Here is a 17,755-nt window from a genome sequence, read left to right on the forward strand (position 1 = left end):
ACTGCCCCGCCTCTGAGGCGGGGCTTCGGGCCTCGGGCCCCGCCCCGCCCGCCGCGGGCAGAGGGGTTTCTGGGAAGGGCCTGCGAGAGGGCTGAGCGCTCAGAAAGCGGCGCCTAGGAGACCCGCTCGCCGCACCGCCCGCCGCAGGGCCGCACGCCGCACCGCGCGGCTTCCCCTAGCCCTCTTGGCGGGGCCTGGCCCGCCCGCGAGCCCAGCTCCGCATATCTCGACCGGCCGTCCCCGCTGGCTCAGGTCTTGCCCTATGCCTCGCAAGTTCAGGATGAGGAGGGTGCCCTGGCGCGCGGGCTTGCCTTTGGAGGTGGCGCTTGGACTGGCAGAGGCTGCACCTGATCCGCGTGCTGCGACTTCTACCCTCTTAGGTCTCCGAGACCCAGGCGACAGACACTCAGTACAGATGGTCCGTGCCATGCGGCTGCAGACCCTCCGTGCGCTGCCCAGAGACCCCCATCAGCGTCATGGACTCCCCTTCCAGGCTGAGCGGCCGTGCAGGCTCCATAGTTGGGGCGTCCCCAGAATCACCCAGACTTCACTGGAGCTGACCCTCGGCCTCTCAGCCTTTCCCGAGCCACCTCAGTTGTGAAATGGCAGCGTTTTGCCAGATAACGGTGAGTTGTGACTTCACAGAATGCACAACTGTCAGGGAACTTAATTACCCACGGAGGGTGGGAGAGGCCAGGGCCTAAAGGGTTGGGGACAAGAGGAAATGCCTTCTAAGTGACTGCATTCATGCCAGATCGTGGACTGATTAGGACATATCCCTGGAGTGAGGGTAAGAGGAGACGAGAGTAGAGTCTCAGGTAACCTGAATGGTTGCAGTGGCATCCGGGTGTGTGGGTCACATTGTTTGAGCCCAGCAGAAGGCAGAGCAGATTAGATCCGGCAAGAGAGAATCCTTGAGGGACTAAAGGGAACCTTCCTTCCTTCAGTCACTCAGTAACTGTTCTGGATGCCCCTGAAAGGAGAGTGTGGGTTCATAAGGTGACAAAGTTCTGCGCTTTTCTCAAAGATTTGGGAGCATCTGTTACACAAGGCAAGATTGTAAAGGAACAAAATTATGATGAGTCTGAGGTGGGCAAAGTGAAATTCAGAACAGACATTAAAGTTCTGGTAATGGTCCCCAAAGCAAAACTTTTCTTCTGTGAAGAGAGCCCACTAATTAATATAGACACGAGAAATCAAATCTCTAATGTGCAACTCAGTCAGCCTTAGTGGAATTACAGGACTTCTAGGACAACCTCGAAAATAATCTGTCCACCTAGAATTCTGTATCTAACCAAACTGTTATTCGAGAGTGAGCACCACACAGATATTTTCAGGGGTACAGACCCTGAATTGAACACCCTCACAACCTTGGTGAAAGAACTACTAAAGAATGTGTTTCAGAAGGAAGGAAACAGAACCCAGAAGAAAGGAGAGAGTTTCAAGAAACAGTGACTGGAAGTCCAAGATCAAGATGTCAGTAGGGTTGGTTTTTGATGAAACCTCCCTGAACTGTAGGCAGCCACCTTCCTTCTGTGTCCCAAACGCTGCCTTTTCACTGTGACTGCCTGAAGCCCATCTCAGGTGTCTCTTCCTTTTCTTATGAGGACACTAGACTTAGGCCCAACACTTAAGACCTTATTTAACCTTAGTCACCTCCCTAAACACCCAACATCTAAATGCAGTCCCATTAAGGATTCAGTTCAGTTCAGTCGCTCAGTCATGTCTGACTCTTTGCGACCCCATGAATCACAGCACACCAGGCCTCCCCGTCCATCACTAACACCCGGAGTTCACTCAAACTCATGTCCATCGAGTCAGTGATGCCATCCAGCCATCTCATCCTCTGTCGGCCCCTTCTCCTCCTGCCCCTAATCCCTCCCAACATCAGAGTCTTTTCCAATGAGTCAATTCTTCGCATGAGGTGGCCAAAGTATTGGAGTTTCAGCTTTAGCATCAGTCCTTCTAATGAACACCCAGGGCTGATCTCCTAAAGAATGGACTGGTTGGATCTCCTTGCAGTCCAAGGGACTCTCAAGAGTCTTCACACCACAGTTCAAAAGCGTCAATTCTTCGGTGCTCAGCTTTCTTCACAGTCCAACTCTCACATCCATACATGACCACTGGAAAAACCATAGCCTTGACTAGATGGAACTTGTTGGCAAAGTGATGTCTCTCCTTTTTAATATGCTATCTAGGTTGGTCATAATAGTCTTACCTAATAGCAAATCCAGATAAGAAGAGCACAAAAATAGGAAATTACTGACTAGCCTCTCTCATGAGCATAGGCAAAAAAAATCTGAACTAATACTAAATTCAATCCAGCAGTTAAAAAATAGCATGGCCAATTTGAATCCATTGACAATATGTTAATGTTGTTTCAGCTGCATTAATTTAATTAGCCATATTAATAGATTACTGGAAAAATATGTGTTTCTCACAAAATATACAAAAAATTTTAGTTAAAATTCAGCATCCATTCATATCTAGCACACCAAGAGTATTAGTGAAATACCTTTATCTGATAAAGTATTTCTACCAAAAGCTTTCAGTAAGTATCATTCTTAATGGTGATGTGTTAGAGGCATTCTCTTAAAAATCAAGAATGCCTCCATCATAGCTCTACTCTTTGGAGTAGTCAGGACAATGCTTTTTATTTTTATGCTGACCCAATGGATTTTATAGTTAAATTTTTAGAATAAGAGAGCCTAGCAAGTTGAGTGACTATATCAATCAATAAGTACCTTAAAACTTATACAACTTAAAACTCTATTTAAAGTAGTCCTTACACTAGCAGCAAAAAATGTTATTTAAAGAAGGTACTTGACAAAAGAAGTGAAGATCTTCACAGGAAAATGGAAGGTATTGAGAAAGACCCAAATGAATGAAGACATCCCTGTGTTCGCAGAGAAGAGGAGTCCCGATTACAGATTCAAATACCTCAAAATGAATCATAAACAAATCTTAAGAAGGTTTTGGTGGAGTAAAGAGTCAATTCTAAAATCAAGAGTTGATTCTAAAATGTGCATGAACAAACAAATGGCCAACAATTACCCTAAGAAAAATCCGATGGGTGATTTACCTTGTACTGGCAAGGCTTGCTCTAGCTCTCTGTGTATGTTAGGCTAGGTATAATAATTGAACCCTGTGTATATCAGATTATAACAAACCCCACCAAATCTTATCAGCTGAAAAGCACAAAGTATATTTCACTCGTATATCTCGTTGTTGCACACATACACGTCCATCCCAGATTCCCAGGAGGGAGCAGCACTTCTCACTTACTCAGCTACTAGGCTGTTAGTTCCACTTAAGTCACAGCTGGGTTCTTAAAGCTTCTGCTCTGAAGTGGCACATGTAACTTCCATTAATGTTTCCTCGGTGGACTCAAGTCCAAGTCTGCCATGAGTATGGCAGGGAAGCAGCCCTCTACAAGAGGAAGGGAGAGGGAAAACCAGTAATACAATCATTCACATGATGGTGATTCAGACAGTGTGGCGTCAACACTCTCGATAAAAACCAATAGATGGATACAGGTGATAGGACAGAGAGCACAGAACCAGGCCCACAACTGTATGGATTTTGAACACATCAGAGGTGACGTGTGAATCATGGAGGATAAAATAGAACAGACAGCGAATGATGTGGGAACAATTTGCTCTATATATGGGAAACATGAAATCAGATCCATAGCAAGAATCATGCTTATAAATTAATTCTAGGTGGATTCAAGATGTCAGTCTGAAAGGCAAATCTTTAAAACTTTTAAGATAAAACCTCTTTCACCTTAACAAAGAAGAATTTATTAAATAAGATACAAGCTGTGCAAAACTTAACAGCTTCTAAAAAGTGACAAATTTACATTAAAATCAAGAACTTAAAAAAGAGTACATATGTATACATAGAATACACACACACACACACATATACACACACTGTATACACACACACACTTATTCAGGAATACATATATTTACATATATAAATCACTTTGCTCTATACCTGAAACTACCACATTGCCAATCAACTATACTTCATTTTTATAAAAACCAAAAATTTGTTTTGTTAAAAGGCATTAAATAGAGTGAAAAAAGAGCCACACACTGAAGAAGATCTTTGCAACAATTGATAAAAGATTAGTATCCTACATAAAATGGAATTTTAGGGAATCAATATGAAAGAGAAACAACTGGAGAATGGATATATGCAGAAACAGGCATTTCACAAAGGATGGAAAATGAATGACCCAAAATCTGTTGAACAGAACATCAGTCCCTTCAGACTGAAACAGATGCTGAATCAATATAAAAATATATAAAAATATGACAATAGCAAGTGTCATGAAGGATATGAAGCAAAGAAAATCTAATCAGCTGTAGGGAGAAGTATACTGGATTTCATCAATTCCAAATATCTTTTATTTAAGATAGTCCATTATTTAAAACACCACTTGAACAACAAGAACTACAAAAATCTCCAACACAATTCAAAACCATTTGTAGTTTTTGTATTTTTGTTACACATATTTGAAGATCTATTTTATATTTATTGCAGAATGACTTGCAGCATATTTCTCTCTTCTTTTGTGCCAACAAAAGAAAATAAAATAAATTGGTAAAAGTATTTCTAAAAATGTTTATATTCACAATCTGAGTTTTTGAAACACTTTTGACTCAGAGTTGTTTATGTCCAAGGTTGGCTGCCGGGGTCCAGCCCTGGTGGATCCAGGGTGAATCGAAGGTGGGGACGGAGTCGGTGTCTTTGGAAAAATACATATTTAATCACAGATATAGAGAGATTAGAAATGGATAGTGTAGTAGGAAGATTAATGGAGAAAAGGAGGCTGAACAGCTTGGATTACGTGGAATAGCATCATGCTGCAGATGGGAATTCAGCCAGAAAAACGGGAGCAAGAAAGAAGCGACATGGGGGAATCAGTCTTTCCGGAAACTGATCTGATTTCTTTATTTTGGGGTTTTCTTATATACCTTTTGTTACACATAGGGATGAATACAGAGTCACGCGGGAGTCAGCAGTCCTGACCTTTATCAGAATCAGGTGCTTCACATAAATGTATAAAAAAGGTACATCATCTTCTGGCCATGAGTGAGACCTGCTGACATTTTGTGATCCTTTCTTTCTGATAACCAAAAAACTTATTTCTTCCAAGGGTGTTTTTTCTTAAACCAGGCACCATCCTCCAAATAAAGTTACATTCCTATAGGGTGAGGGTGTAGTGAGTTACAATCAAGAAAGAAATTTATTTAACGAAAGGTTAACATGATTAGTCTTAAAGGTTAATACTTATTTCTCCTATATGCTTAAAGGTTAATACTTATTTCTTCCTATATGCTAGTTATATTCATTATAAGGGTAGGGAACATGGAGATTTAGCAGCAAACATCAGCCTAACAAATGAAAATCCTTTCATCAATGCTCCCCTTAAGATCTATTTAGTCTTAAGATATGATAAAGTTACATTTTCACATAGCAAGGACACAGTGATTTATAACAAAGTCTAGTGATCTATTACAAAAGAGAAAATCCATTAACCCAAAAAGTCTAGTATTGCTAACATCAAAAACTACTATATTTCCTTTGCTATATTCCAAATATATTGATTAATATATTCCCAGGTGCCTAAGGATATGGAGGCCTGGTGGCAATCATTGACTCAACAAGAAGAAAAAGCCCTGTGCTAATTAAGACTCTCAAAATACTCCAAAACTCTCTGTGCTGTTTATGGTTGAGAGGTAGTAAACAATCATGTGGCAGGAATATGGATAATCCTGTCACGCAAGCTAGTCTGTCAGCAGAGAGGTTTGACCTGAGACACCCTTGTCCCACCCAGAGCAGGGAATTAGCAGCAATTATTGGCACAACAAATGAAAAACCCTTCATCAATATAATTCCTAACCAACCCACTATATTAATAATTTCCAACTCCCCAAAAGATTTTGCCTTTAGTAAGTCTAAAGCATCTCATGCCTCTCAGGTTGGGAGGCTGTAAACAATCACATGTGGCCGGACGAACCTATACAGGCGGGCTAGATAACCTTCAGAGGAGTCCGTAAGCTGAAACACTCTTGTCACGCCCAGGAATTTTTATTGCCTTGGAGCTGCGCGTCTACTCCTTCTCCAAGAGAAACGGTTATGGGGGAGAGCCCCCCGTAAAGTCAGAGGTGTAGGTGAGAGCATAAAACAGACTCTGGTTTTGGGGTTAATGCTCGGGAACAGGGGGTTTCCTGAGGCTTGATCACGCCTTTGCGTATGCCAAGCCTCCTTCCTCATGACCTTTGCCATGGGCGGAGTTCCTCACGCTGGCCCCCGCCAGTTGGCCTATGGAGACACAAGTCAGCCTTTTCTGATTTCTGGTCCCAGAAACTATGAGCATAATAAAAACTTGTGCTTACTTGCTCAGTCATGTCTAACTCTTTGTGACCCCATGAACTGTAGCCCACCAGGCTTCTCTGTCCATGGGATTCTCCAGGCAAGAATACTGGAGTGGGTTGCCATGCCCTCCTCCAGGGGATCTTCCCAACTCAGGGATCGAACCCAGGTCTCCCACACTGCAGGTGGATTCTTTACTGCCTGAGCCACCAGGGAAACCCAAGAATACTGGAGTGGGTAACACATCCCTTCTCCAAGGGATCTTCCTGGCCCAGGAATCAAACCAGGGTCTCCTGCATTGCAGGTTGAGCTACCAGGGAAACCCCATAATGAAATAGCTCTTGCTTTATGTCACCCAGTTTGGGGTGGTTTGTTAAACAACAGAAAATAACTGGCATATCCTTCATTCACAAGGTACTTTGACATCCTTGCAAGGACCTTCTTCCCCTTCTAGATGCTTCCATCTACGGAGTCACAAGAATGACCACTGAAACTCTCTACACTTCCACTTTCCTGACTTCCTCCCAACAGTGATGTCCTCATCTAAGCCATTTCAGCTGCCCTCATTCAGTTGACAAAAAGGTACGATTTCTCCAGGATTTTAAAGGCCCCCTGAGAAGGATGAGGGACAGAAGTCTCACCCTACTGCCCCTCCAAAGATCCCCTGCCTCCTCCCAGGATTGTCCACAGGCAGGACATTGAGTAGAACCACAGGTCATAGAGTCACTATGCCAACCTTCCTGTCCATTGTAAGGGTCATCACAAGGGATTCTGCTTCCTTGGGGTGGGGGAAGGGCCCAAAGCCAACCATCTTTGCCTCTTCCCCCTCAGGGGAGGTACCAGGGAGGCTCACTGTGCACTGTGGTTAGAGGGCTAGAGGGGTGGAGGCCCCTGGGCAGCGGAGGCCGTGGGGGCTGTGGCCTGAGGGGGCCTGGAGTGGCCAGGGTCCAGCAGGGCTGTATGTATGGCCAGGTAAATGGAGGGCAGTGGGCCCTGGGTACCCGGCCCCGGGCTCTCCCTGTTGCTGTTGCTGCTCCCTCCACTGCTGAGTGCAGGGAGCTTCCAGCATGATGTCCTGAACTGGAGAAATTTCCGCCACCTTGACTTTGGCTGGAAAACCATTCACCGCTACCTCAGCCCAGACTGGGGAAGCCTCCGCAGGAGCGTCAGGAGCAAGGCGAGCAAGCTGCACGACTGTGACGGTGCCTTTGACTTCTATTTGGTCTTGGATGCGTGAGTAGCCCTCCCATCTGGTCCCCTGTGCTTCTCAAGGAGCCTCTGTCACCAAGGTCACTGATGGGAAGGAGGGGTTCAAGGGGTCCCCAGGCCCTGGAGAGAAGAGGTGAGGACAGTCTCGGTCAGACCCAAGGAATAGGCCTCTGTGGCCTCCCTGTTCCTAGGCATAAAGAAAGCCCCAGGCATTTCCTGCGATGTCTACTTCTGGAAAGGAAAAAGGGCCCCATAAGGTGTCCCAGTGGCTCTGTCTCTCTTCAGCTTGGCCTGGATCTGTGAGGCTCGTGCATGACCTTTGAACACCTGGAGTGGCAGGTGATCGCTAGGCGCTGCCTTCTCAGCAGTTGTAAGAAGCTCACAGTGCGTCTTGGTTTTGCTTTCTTTCCAGAGAGATTGCTGTGTCCTCTGTTAGGCATTCTTGTAGTGTTTCTGCTTAAAGTCCTTTGCTTTGCTGGTTGCAGCTGCTTTGCTGCTTTCTTCGAAAGCTTGGAGAACCACGTTTTAGTTTGTGTGCACTTTAAGAACAGTTTGGTTTGTCTGCTTGTGGCCCTGGGAAACCTGGGCTGTGCATTAGGTACCTTCTGACCCTCAAAGGAAAGGGCAGGGTGAATCCTCAGGCTGCAGAGATTGCCTTGGTTCCATTTTCAACTCCTCTGTGAGACTGAGGATAAACGTTACTTATTTAGTAGTAACAGTGGCTTGATTCTCAGTATCACTGAAACGTTTTACGGTTTCCAAAGCTCATCACTGGCATCTGTCATCCTCAAGACAATCCTGGAAGACAGAGTGGGAATATATTTGCCTATGCAATCTCTTGGGAAAGGGAAATGGACTCCTAGAGATTGGATGAGGTATAACAGAGGCTGGTGGAGGTGCCGGGACCAAATCCTGCTGGATTCTGCAAATGGGTGGAGAAGAAGAGGGTGTCCAAGAAAGGGACCTACATACCCATTCCCCAGCCTTAGGCCATTAGAGTAAGAAGAATAAGCCTAGAGCATGTCTATAGTGGGCCAGGCAAGGCTTGTCTGAAACCACAGCAAATTCATGTAACCTTTTCTCCCTGGGAACCATGCTCATTTAGTCCAGTTGTAGAAAGCCTTGGTGCCTTCAAAGCCATCTTGATGAGAATATTTGGTGGCTGCTTCCTGCTACTCTTGGGGAGGGGGAATAATGACCACTGAGGAGGCAGCTCCAGTTTTGCAGTCAAGCAGACTCCACTCATCAGTCATGCAGCTTAGGCAAGTCACCTCACCTCTCTCTGCCTCAGCATCCCCATCTGTACAATGGGATTTTCATACCTACCTCACCAGGTCGTGATGAGGATGAATGGGAGTTGTTTGGTTTGGGAGTCTGGTTTGGGAGTTTGGGAGTATAGTTTTCCCAGCATGTGTCAGATGAAGACATGGAGGATGAGCATAAAATAAAGGGAAGGCAGAGTCATACACCCTGCGAACTCCCCAGCACTGCAGGGGCCCCTGATCCAGCCCTGACTCCCTAGCTCACTCTCTCCCACGTGCCCTTTGTGGGGAGGCGGGGTGTGGATCAGACTTCTGTGGGTGACAATCCCAGAGTTGTCTGGATCTTTCTCCCATTGGTGAGCAGTCTTATCCACTCCCTCGTTCCCTTGCTCATCCACTCACTGAAATAATTACTGGAAAATTTCTACACACCAGTCACTGTTTTGGGCAGTGGGGATAAGGCAGCAAACACAGCAGAACTTGAAAAGTCCTTTTCCTCTTAGAGCTTTCGTTTTAGGAGGCAAGACATAAATCAAAGAGGAGCTAGGGTATTAGATGGGGATAAACACCAGGGGGAAAATCAGGACAGGAGAGTGAGAAGTTTGGGGGAGGGACTGTTCTAAAGAGGTACCCAGGAAAGACTCTAGTGACAGACTGAGATGGTGTCAAGAAGACTTGGATGACTTTTGCGCAGAGTAGGCATGGGATTGGATTGGGTTCAAAAGAGTCACAGATGCAGGGCCCAAGAATAGAGCCTTCTAAGTGAGGGGTCTGGTGCAGGAATCCAGGGAGGAGATGATGGTAGTGCGGACCAGTAGATATGGGTGGCAGTGATGAGTGGACAGATTCTGGAGCTATTTTGAAATCAGAGGCTACAGGGTTCCAGAGAGTGTGGATGGTAGGCAGCTGGGGGAGCCAGGTGTGTTGCTAGATTGGAGACAGGGGTAGGAGAGGAAAGCAGTTTCTTCACCATGTCTTCTTCATAATGTGAATAAATATTATTATCTCCATTTTACACATGAGGCAAGGAGGCTGCTCAAGGCCTGGGGATGAATGACCTACCACAGCCTCAATATAGAATACACAGATCCAGAATCTGAACTCCAGAGTCTTAGTGTTTGTCTTCAACAGTATGATTATAATGTGTCTTGATGCGAATCTCTTTTTTATTTCATTTGTACCTAAGATCCTTGGAATTATAGGATTGTATATTTTATCTAATTTTGGGCATTTTTAGATGTTATTTCTTCAAATAACATTTGTTTCTTTTTTTGCTTTATTAATTCACACAGTATGTATACCGTTCTGCTCAAGTGTGTCCTGCAGGTCCTCCAGACTCTGACCACCTTTCTTCATTCTTTTTTCTTTATGCTCCTAACACTGCTGCTGCTGCTGCTGAGTCGCTTCAGTCGTGTCCGACTCTGTGCGACCCCATAGGCGGCAGCCCGCCAGGCTCCCCTGTCCCTGGGATTCTCCACTAGACAGTAACAATTGTCCTGTCCTGCACTTTGCTTATTCCTTTGTCTGCCTAGTAAAATTTTTTAATGAACCACCATAATTTTGAATTTTTCAATTTATTATTATACTTTTCTGCTCCAAAGTTCCTCCTTGATTTGTTAATAATTTGTCCTTCATATTTATTTTGCTCATGTATCACTATCCCGATTTCCTCTATTTCTTTGTCTTTATTTTCCCACCATCTGAGTATATTTAAGATGATTTTAAGTGTTTTTCTAGTAAGTCTGATGCCTTGGCTTCTTCAGGAATGATTTCTATAATTTTATTTACTTCCTTTGACTGAACAATGGTCTGGTCTCTTTGTATTTTTTACGGTTATTTTTGTTGAAAACTAGGATTTTTATTACTATAATGTGGTGCATCTAGGAAGCAGAATTCACCGTAGCTCACTGGGTTGTATTTGCTTTTATCTGCTAATATAGACTCATGTAATAGTCCATTTATTCTGAAACATTTCCAAACTATTTTTGCAAAGAGTATTCCTTGTTGTTGTATGTGATCACTAGAGTTTCTGTTCCTGTAACTCTTATTCACTGAATGTATTGACAGAGATTTCCCGAATGCCAGGATCTGAAACAAACATGAAATCATTACAAAACTGTAAACAGACATGGGAGTGGCGGGGAGAAGCCACCTCTTCCACTCTTTGTAGAATGTTCCTTTACTAGGACATTTCTTTAGCACTTAGCCAGACCCCCACTGAGCCTAGGGACCAGCCCGAGGTGACAACTTACAGTCTTCTCAAGACTTTCCTGATCACTCTCTTGGGCTGCGCATATGTGTCTGTTGCTAAATTCACCTCTGCCCACAGCTGATTTTAAACATCCTAATTGACACCAGCCAGGTAAGGTGTTTTACAAAATAATCTGTAAGTAAGGTCAACATGGGAGAAGGCAATGGCGCCCCACTCCAGTACTGTTGCCTGGAAAATCCCATGGACGGAGGAGCCTGGTGGGCTGCAGTCCATGGGGTCACTAGGAGTCCAACACGATTGAGCGACTTCACTTTCACTTTTCACTTACATGCATTGGAGAAGGAAATGGCAACCCACTCCAGTGTTCTCACCTGGAGAATCTCAGGGATAGGGGAGCCTGGTGGGCTGCTGTCTATGGGGTCGCACAGAGTCGGACACGACTGAAGCGACTCAGCAGCAGCAGCAGCAGCAGCAGCAAGCTGATGCTGATAGATATGGTTGTTTGTTCAATGTGTCCCTAGGGGAATGAAGGCTTAGATTTTCAGAATCTGCCATTTTGATGACATCCTTCATGCTATAAGTTTTTGTTTGCAATTTTATTTTCACATTTGGGAGAAACTACTTGAACACAAATTTTAAATCAAACACTATTACTGTTCACAGCAAAAGTCTTGAGGCTCCTCACCCTTTCCTCCCCATTTTTGATCTCACTTCCAAGAGGCAGCCAAGGGATCTCACTTCCAAGAAAAATCTTGCAGATTTTCCTTCTGATGATATGATCACGTTTCCAATGCTGTGCTCGTACTGACCACCGTTTCTTGCTTTCTGAGGTTTACACCTTCTCTACTGAGTTCTTATTAGGGGAGGAAGAAAATTTAGCTTTCTTACAGGTCAGCTCTCCTACATGACCCTGCCCCAACAACTTCCAGTGTCCCATCATAGTTCTCTCAGTAGGATGTTTTGATCTCAAGCGTAATATCAAAGCTATCCTCCAATTGCTGGTGGTCCTTGTGTCTCCATTCCCGTTTAAGAGTAGGGCACTAGTCATGCTTGAAACTTGGTTTGGCAGAAGCCCGTGTGGCTGCTCGGCTCCAGAGTGCCTCCTTCCTAGGGACCCGAAACTCCCTGTCATAGTTCCCACTGCCATAAACACTGGTGTTCTCCTACATTCTAGAATCTAATGCTTCATTCACAGTAATCCCACACGGAACCCTTTTCCAGAGTAGGCGGGTGGGTTAAAGACTTAAGTTTCCTTTATATCTTCTTTGGAAGATCCTCTTCAGTAAGGGGGACACAGTGGAGAGGAGTAATGAGAGGGAAAGCAGAATGTGGTATGGATGGTCAGGAAAAGAGTGGCCTTGCACTGACAGTTTAGGAGCTCCCAAGAAAAAGTGTGTGTTGTGGGCAGGTTGACCGTCTCATATTGGCACCCACGGTTGTCACACACAGCAGTGTCTCCCAGGTCTGCTAAGTTGAGGAGGTAAATCATGGGGTTTACAGCTGGTTCTTACGGTTCACATCCATGGAAATGTTGGCAAATTCCTTGATCTATAAGCACTTCCATTTTCTCATCTGTAAAATGCAAATAATGATGATTTCATAGAAGTGTTTAGCATTGAAAATCATGCATGTAATGTGTCTGATATATACATACTCCATGAATAATAACTATAGTATTGTTAGAATTATATATCCTTAGTTTACTCACCGTCTCTTAACAGTTTTAGATACAGCCAAGAGGAGTCAGAAGGAATAGTAGAGAGGAGAAAGATGCTCTTGGGTATATGAGAATTACACATTTAAACATGATACTCAGGGTGTTTATGGGCATGGGGATCACTGCAGGTAAAAAGAAGGAGCTCCTGGTGGTTTTCTCAGACTCGCAATCCATATCAAAGACACGAGCCAACGTTCACCGAGGAAGAGCCCAGAACAAGGCACCAGCCTCAGTTTCTCTACTACCGTGTGCAGAACCTTGACAAAACCATTAGCCAGAGAGACCCACATTTGCCCTCCATAACCTGGAGTGCAGCCTGCAGAGGTGTGGCATTGCAAGGCCAGCAGGGCCCATGGAAGTTCTTCCCACCTAGACGTGAGAGGTCGTGAGGCTCTCCAGCCTCCCCGTTCTCCATTCAGGTAACTGAAGCCAGAGCCAATGGCAGTGAGAAACTGGAAGTGGGGGTAGGGAAGCCCTGCAGCTCTCCCTGATGGTGCGGCGTCACGGTGTCAGGAGAGCAGCACCCTGGACCTAGTGCTGCCCTCCCCATGAGCGTTCCCAGAAAAGGCCTTCAGTGTTCAGCGTGGCTCAGCTTTGCAGGCTGATAAGAAAGTAGTAAAATAAAATAATCTAAGTAGTACATCCTTCTCCTGCCTGATACCAGGGCTCTTATTGTTGTGTCAAAATTAAGGGACCAGGAGTGCAAACGTATTAGAATTGCTCAGACTTCTCCAACCAGTGTATCCTCCCTTATTCCTTGTGTGTCAACCAACCTGGTTTGCTACCCAAAGTGTCTCATCCCCAACATACGTCAGGTTGGTCACCTTCCCCACCACTGACACTGGTGAAAGTCACCACCAGGGTGACCCAGTGAGGTTGCTAAGGGAGTATGATGGCCTTCAGCTACACGGGGTGGGGAAGAGTCTGCTGGAAATTGGAGAGGCAGAAAATCTGCCCACCGCAAGGAGGCGCCCCATCCCTCCTAATCAGGCCTTTTTTGTTTTCAGGTCGCCCAGCCAAGGCAACACCTGGAATGAAATTTGTGATTTAACAGAAAGGTTGCTGAAGAGGTTTACAAAGTATGGCTGGTGTTTTTCCCTGCCAGACAGAGCACACAGCTCTTTACAGTCGGCGAAAGTGGGAGTCCTTCGGTTTCAGGAGCAGAGAGCCCTAGGTGGTGTTCTGAGGCAGAAAGAATTACCAATCACACTGATCTTACCAGGTCCCAATAGCTCAGTCGGTAAAGAGTCTGCCTGCAGTGCAGGAGACCTGGGTTCGTTTCCTGGGTTGGGAAGATCCCCTGGAGAAGTAAATGGCAACCCACTCCAGTATTCTTGCCTGGAAAATGCCATGGACAGAGGAGCCTGGTAGGGCTACAGTCCATGGGGTCGCAAGAGTCAGACACGACTGAGCAACTAAGTACATGGGCAACATCTTTCTTGACTCCTCCTGCCGGGAATCAGGTCACAGTGTGGGGGACACACTCTGTCCTTAAGGACCTCACCGATTAGGAAACAGGCAAGTCACATACCTAAACACTGAGTTAAAGGGTGCCAAAGACCAAAAGATAAGAACGAAGGAGCTACTTGCAACTTTAAGGAGAAAGCAAGTATTCTTAGAAAAGGAAGAAGGCAAGCTTGGCTTCCTAGAGACTGTGGAATATTGAACTAGATCTTAAAGGATGAGGAAAGACAGGGCAACAGAAACCGCTTCTGTAGTGAGTGGTCTGTTTGGCTAGAAAGCGGGCTTGACTCAAGGGAAGACTGAGAGATGAAGCTTAACAGGACCGTTTGGGAGGCTCATACTGCCAGGTTCATGATTACCTGCTGTGAGCAATAGGGAGCTATAGGTTATTTTAGGGCAGGGATCTGACATGATCAAGGTTGTGCTCCAGGAGAAAAGTCTGATAATTATGGATTAAATGAGATGGAACTTGAACCAGGAGAAGTGGGGGACCCAGCTAGGTAATTATATCATGAAAAGATGAGTCAATGGACCAGAAGACAGTGGGGAAAGAGAGAAGGATGTGTGTGTGAATGCCTGCTGAGAGGTAGAAACATTTCCCTGAGATAAAAAGCAAGCACGGAAGACAGAGAGAGGAAGGACGGGCGGTAAGGTCCAGAGAATTTTACATTAGCGGAGAGGTCCGTGGAGAGGCCCTCATGCACAAGTGCGTAAGTGTCTACTTTCTTGTGCATGCAGGAAGCATGAGCATGATTCTGTGTGTGCCTGCATGTGTGTGTGTGTGTGTGTGTGTGTGTGTGTGTGTGTGTCTGAGAGAGAGAGAGAGAAGCTTTGGGGGTTTGGGTTGGGGGCATATAGAAATGGACCAAGATGACATATTAACACCACCTTTCAGCAGGATCGTACATTTTACAGGCCTCTGAACCCTTCACAAATGTATTGGAGCTTTCAGGATTAGAGAAACACACACCAAAGCAAAAGAGTTGGGATGGGTAGGGCCGAAATCGACAGGCACCGCTGCCTCTCTGGCTGCTCACTGATACTAATTTTGACCAGTGTTCATGGCTTCTTATGAGCCCTTGCTTCCTCCCCAGCCCTAAACTGAGGGTTTCTATCATCACCTACTCCTCAGTCAGCAATGTCCTTCTGCCGCTCACCTCAGACAGGTAAGTGTCATTTTAAATCTCCAAGGTAGCCTGGTGGGCAGGGTCACAGAGAGGCCCAAGGAGCTGAGGATCTCCACTGGGTGCAGGCTGGGCCAGCCTGGGTTCTCCTGAGTGCCCACTCTGACCCCAGGCCTGATTCCCTGGTTCCCACTGACCCCTGACCGTGCTGACGCTAGCAGACCCCTGTGCTGCTGGACCACCTCAACTCCCTCTAAGCCCTGCCCTCCACTCATCCTGTCCTCTCAGCCCTCTTCACTTTTCTTAGAACTGGCTCACTGTGAGGACTCCTGGGATCTGGTGGAGCAGATGCGTGCGCCCTTTGTGAACACGGGCCTGTGTTGGGCACCTGCCCTATGTGTCAGTCTCTGCTCTGGGCCACGGGGGAAGAGGGCAGGCAGAGTCAGAACCGGGAGGCAGGGATGGGCCTGCTGACATGCTGGAGCTTCACTGTGTGGGAGTTTGGTCCCTTGGTGAATCTGAGACAAGGGAGCCCATGCGTGTGGTTCCAAGTACCAGGCTGGGCTGGGTGTAGGAGGGAAGCATGACACAGCAGCATCCTAAGTGTGCCAAAAAGCCGGGAGGTGTTAAGACGCACTTCTTGTAGCAGGGAGGTGAAGATGCTCCTGATGCGCTGAGCCCAGTTCAGTGGGTGAAACACCAAAAAGAGGTTAAGGTCATTTAGAGCTAAGTGGGTCCAGGATTTGTGGCACAGCACCCTTTTCAGGACCTTGGAGAGAAGCCACAAGCTGCAGATTAAACAGGACAGCAAGGTTTCCAGGGAGGAAGTGCGATGGTGTCAGTTCATGGAGACAGCACTCCCCAGGCCTGGCTCCCAGGATAAGCAGGGACCAGGCTTCCTGTTCAGTTGAGCTGGAGAAGCTGTGGTTTTGTGCATGTTTGAGTTTAGAAGAGAGAAAGAGCAGAGTGGATTTGACATGGGAGAAAGTCCATGGGGAGGGATACTGGCAGGTGGCAGAGAGGTGTCCAGTGAGGACTGCAAACATACCTCTGGGGGCAGAGCTGCCCATGGAGGAGAAGAGGACAACTGCCTCTTCCAAGGCATGGCACTTGAGGCCCGAACCAAGAGAGGCTTGCTGAGGCCCATGGAGGGCCTCCATAGTCCACTCTGGAAAGCGAAGGGGAGAAATCTTCGATGACAAGAGGGTTCAGGAGAGGGAATGGAGCTCAAGGGAGGGGAAAAGAAGTGAAATTCTGTGTGTGTGTGTGGGGGGGGGGTGTGGTTTGGATGGGGAGGGGAATACATACCTAGGAAAACAGGTCAACATCAACCATGACCCTCATACTTCCAGCTCAGGAGGACCCCACAGAATCTTGCTGGGAGCTGGTCTCAGCCTGGGCTTGGGCATTTCCAAAACTGCCTAGGCATTTAGGAGGGTGTGGCAGAGGGCTGGGGTGGGTCTTGCTGTACAAGGTGAGTGTAGAGTGGCTGAGGGAGCCTGATAAGAAGTGTGACTCTAGTGGGTCTGCAGAGAATTTGGGGCAAGACTGGAACCAGGGCTGGCGCTTTCTGAGCCCTATCCACTGGGGTGAGCAGGCTGAGAGGGCACCGTCCACAAAGGGCTTGCTCTGGTGCTGGAGAAGCCAGACAGCACGGGGCTAGGAAGCCTCAGGTGTGCTGGTGGGGGTGGGTGAGAACTGGGAAGAGGTTCAGGAGCTCCTGTCGTATGAGTGGGATACTTTAAGAGCAGGAGGGATTGCTGAGGGTACTAGGAGCCTGGCGTCACGGCATGAGAAGAGCTGGAAGGGCAGCAGAAGAGAGAGCCACTCGGGTGAGAACTTTGCCTGATGACATGGGTCCTGGGCAGGAGGCTGTGAGCATGGAGAGTTCCAGCATATTTTGAGGTGTGAATGACGAAACTGAAATCTTCCAGGAAGTGCCAAGATGTGTGTTTCTGCTTAGCTAGACAAGGCCTGCTTGGGCCTGCCCTGGCAATGGGTCCCGGGTCTCCTCTTCTCATGGGCTAGGTTGAGTAGGTCTGGGGCTCTCATATTTCTCTGTGCATTGAGCATCTCCTCTGCCTGCAGTGAGAAGCCAGCCTTCAGGGACCACGTACTCGTTAGACTTGCTGTGACAGCTCAGCCCATCACACTGGATAAGCCTGAACCTAAGTCCCCATGCCCGAGTGTATCCCAGTCGCATCCCCTGCGACCTGCTTTAGCAGAGGACAGAGGCTGTCATGGCAGCCTGGAGTCACTACTCTTTCCCCTTCCATGGACAGCCCTCGGGTCGCTTTTCCAGCTTATGGTCTGTTTCTTCAGGACCAGAGCAGATGAAGGCCAGGAGCCCTAGACTCTAACAGAGAAGCTTGACTAC

General features: G+C 46.7%; 1 long non-coding RNA gene across 1 annotated transcript; it reads left to right on the top strand.

The window, feature by feature from the left end:
* Window positions 11–14,067, top strand: LOC102177501. Its single transcript, XR_001917439.1, has 4 exons — window positions 11–252; window positions 381–626; window positions 6,845–7,623; window positions 13,798–14,067. It is a non-coding gene; the product is annotated as an uncharacterized LOC102177501 (long non-coding RNA).

This window comes from Capra hircus, chromosome 28 (assembly GCF_001704415.2).
Source record: "Capra hircus breed San Clemente chromosome 28, ASM170441v1, whole genome shotgun sequence".
In the NCBI taxonomy this organism is placed as follows: Eukaryota; Metazoa; Chordata; class Mammalia; order Artiodactyla; family Bovidae; genus Capra; species Capra hircus.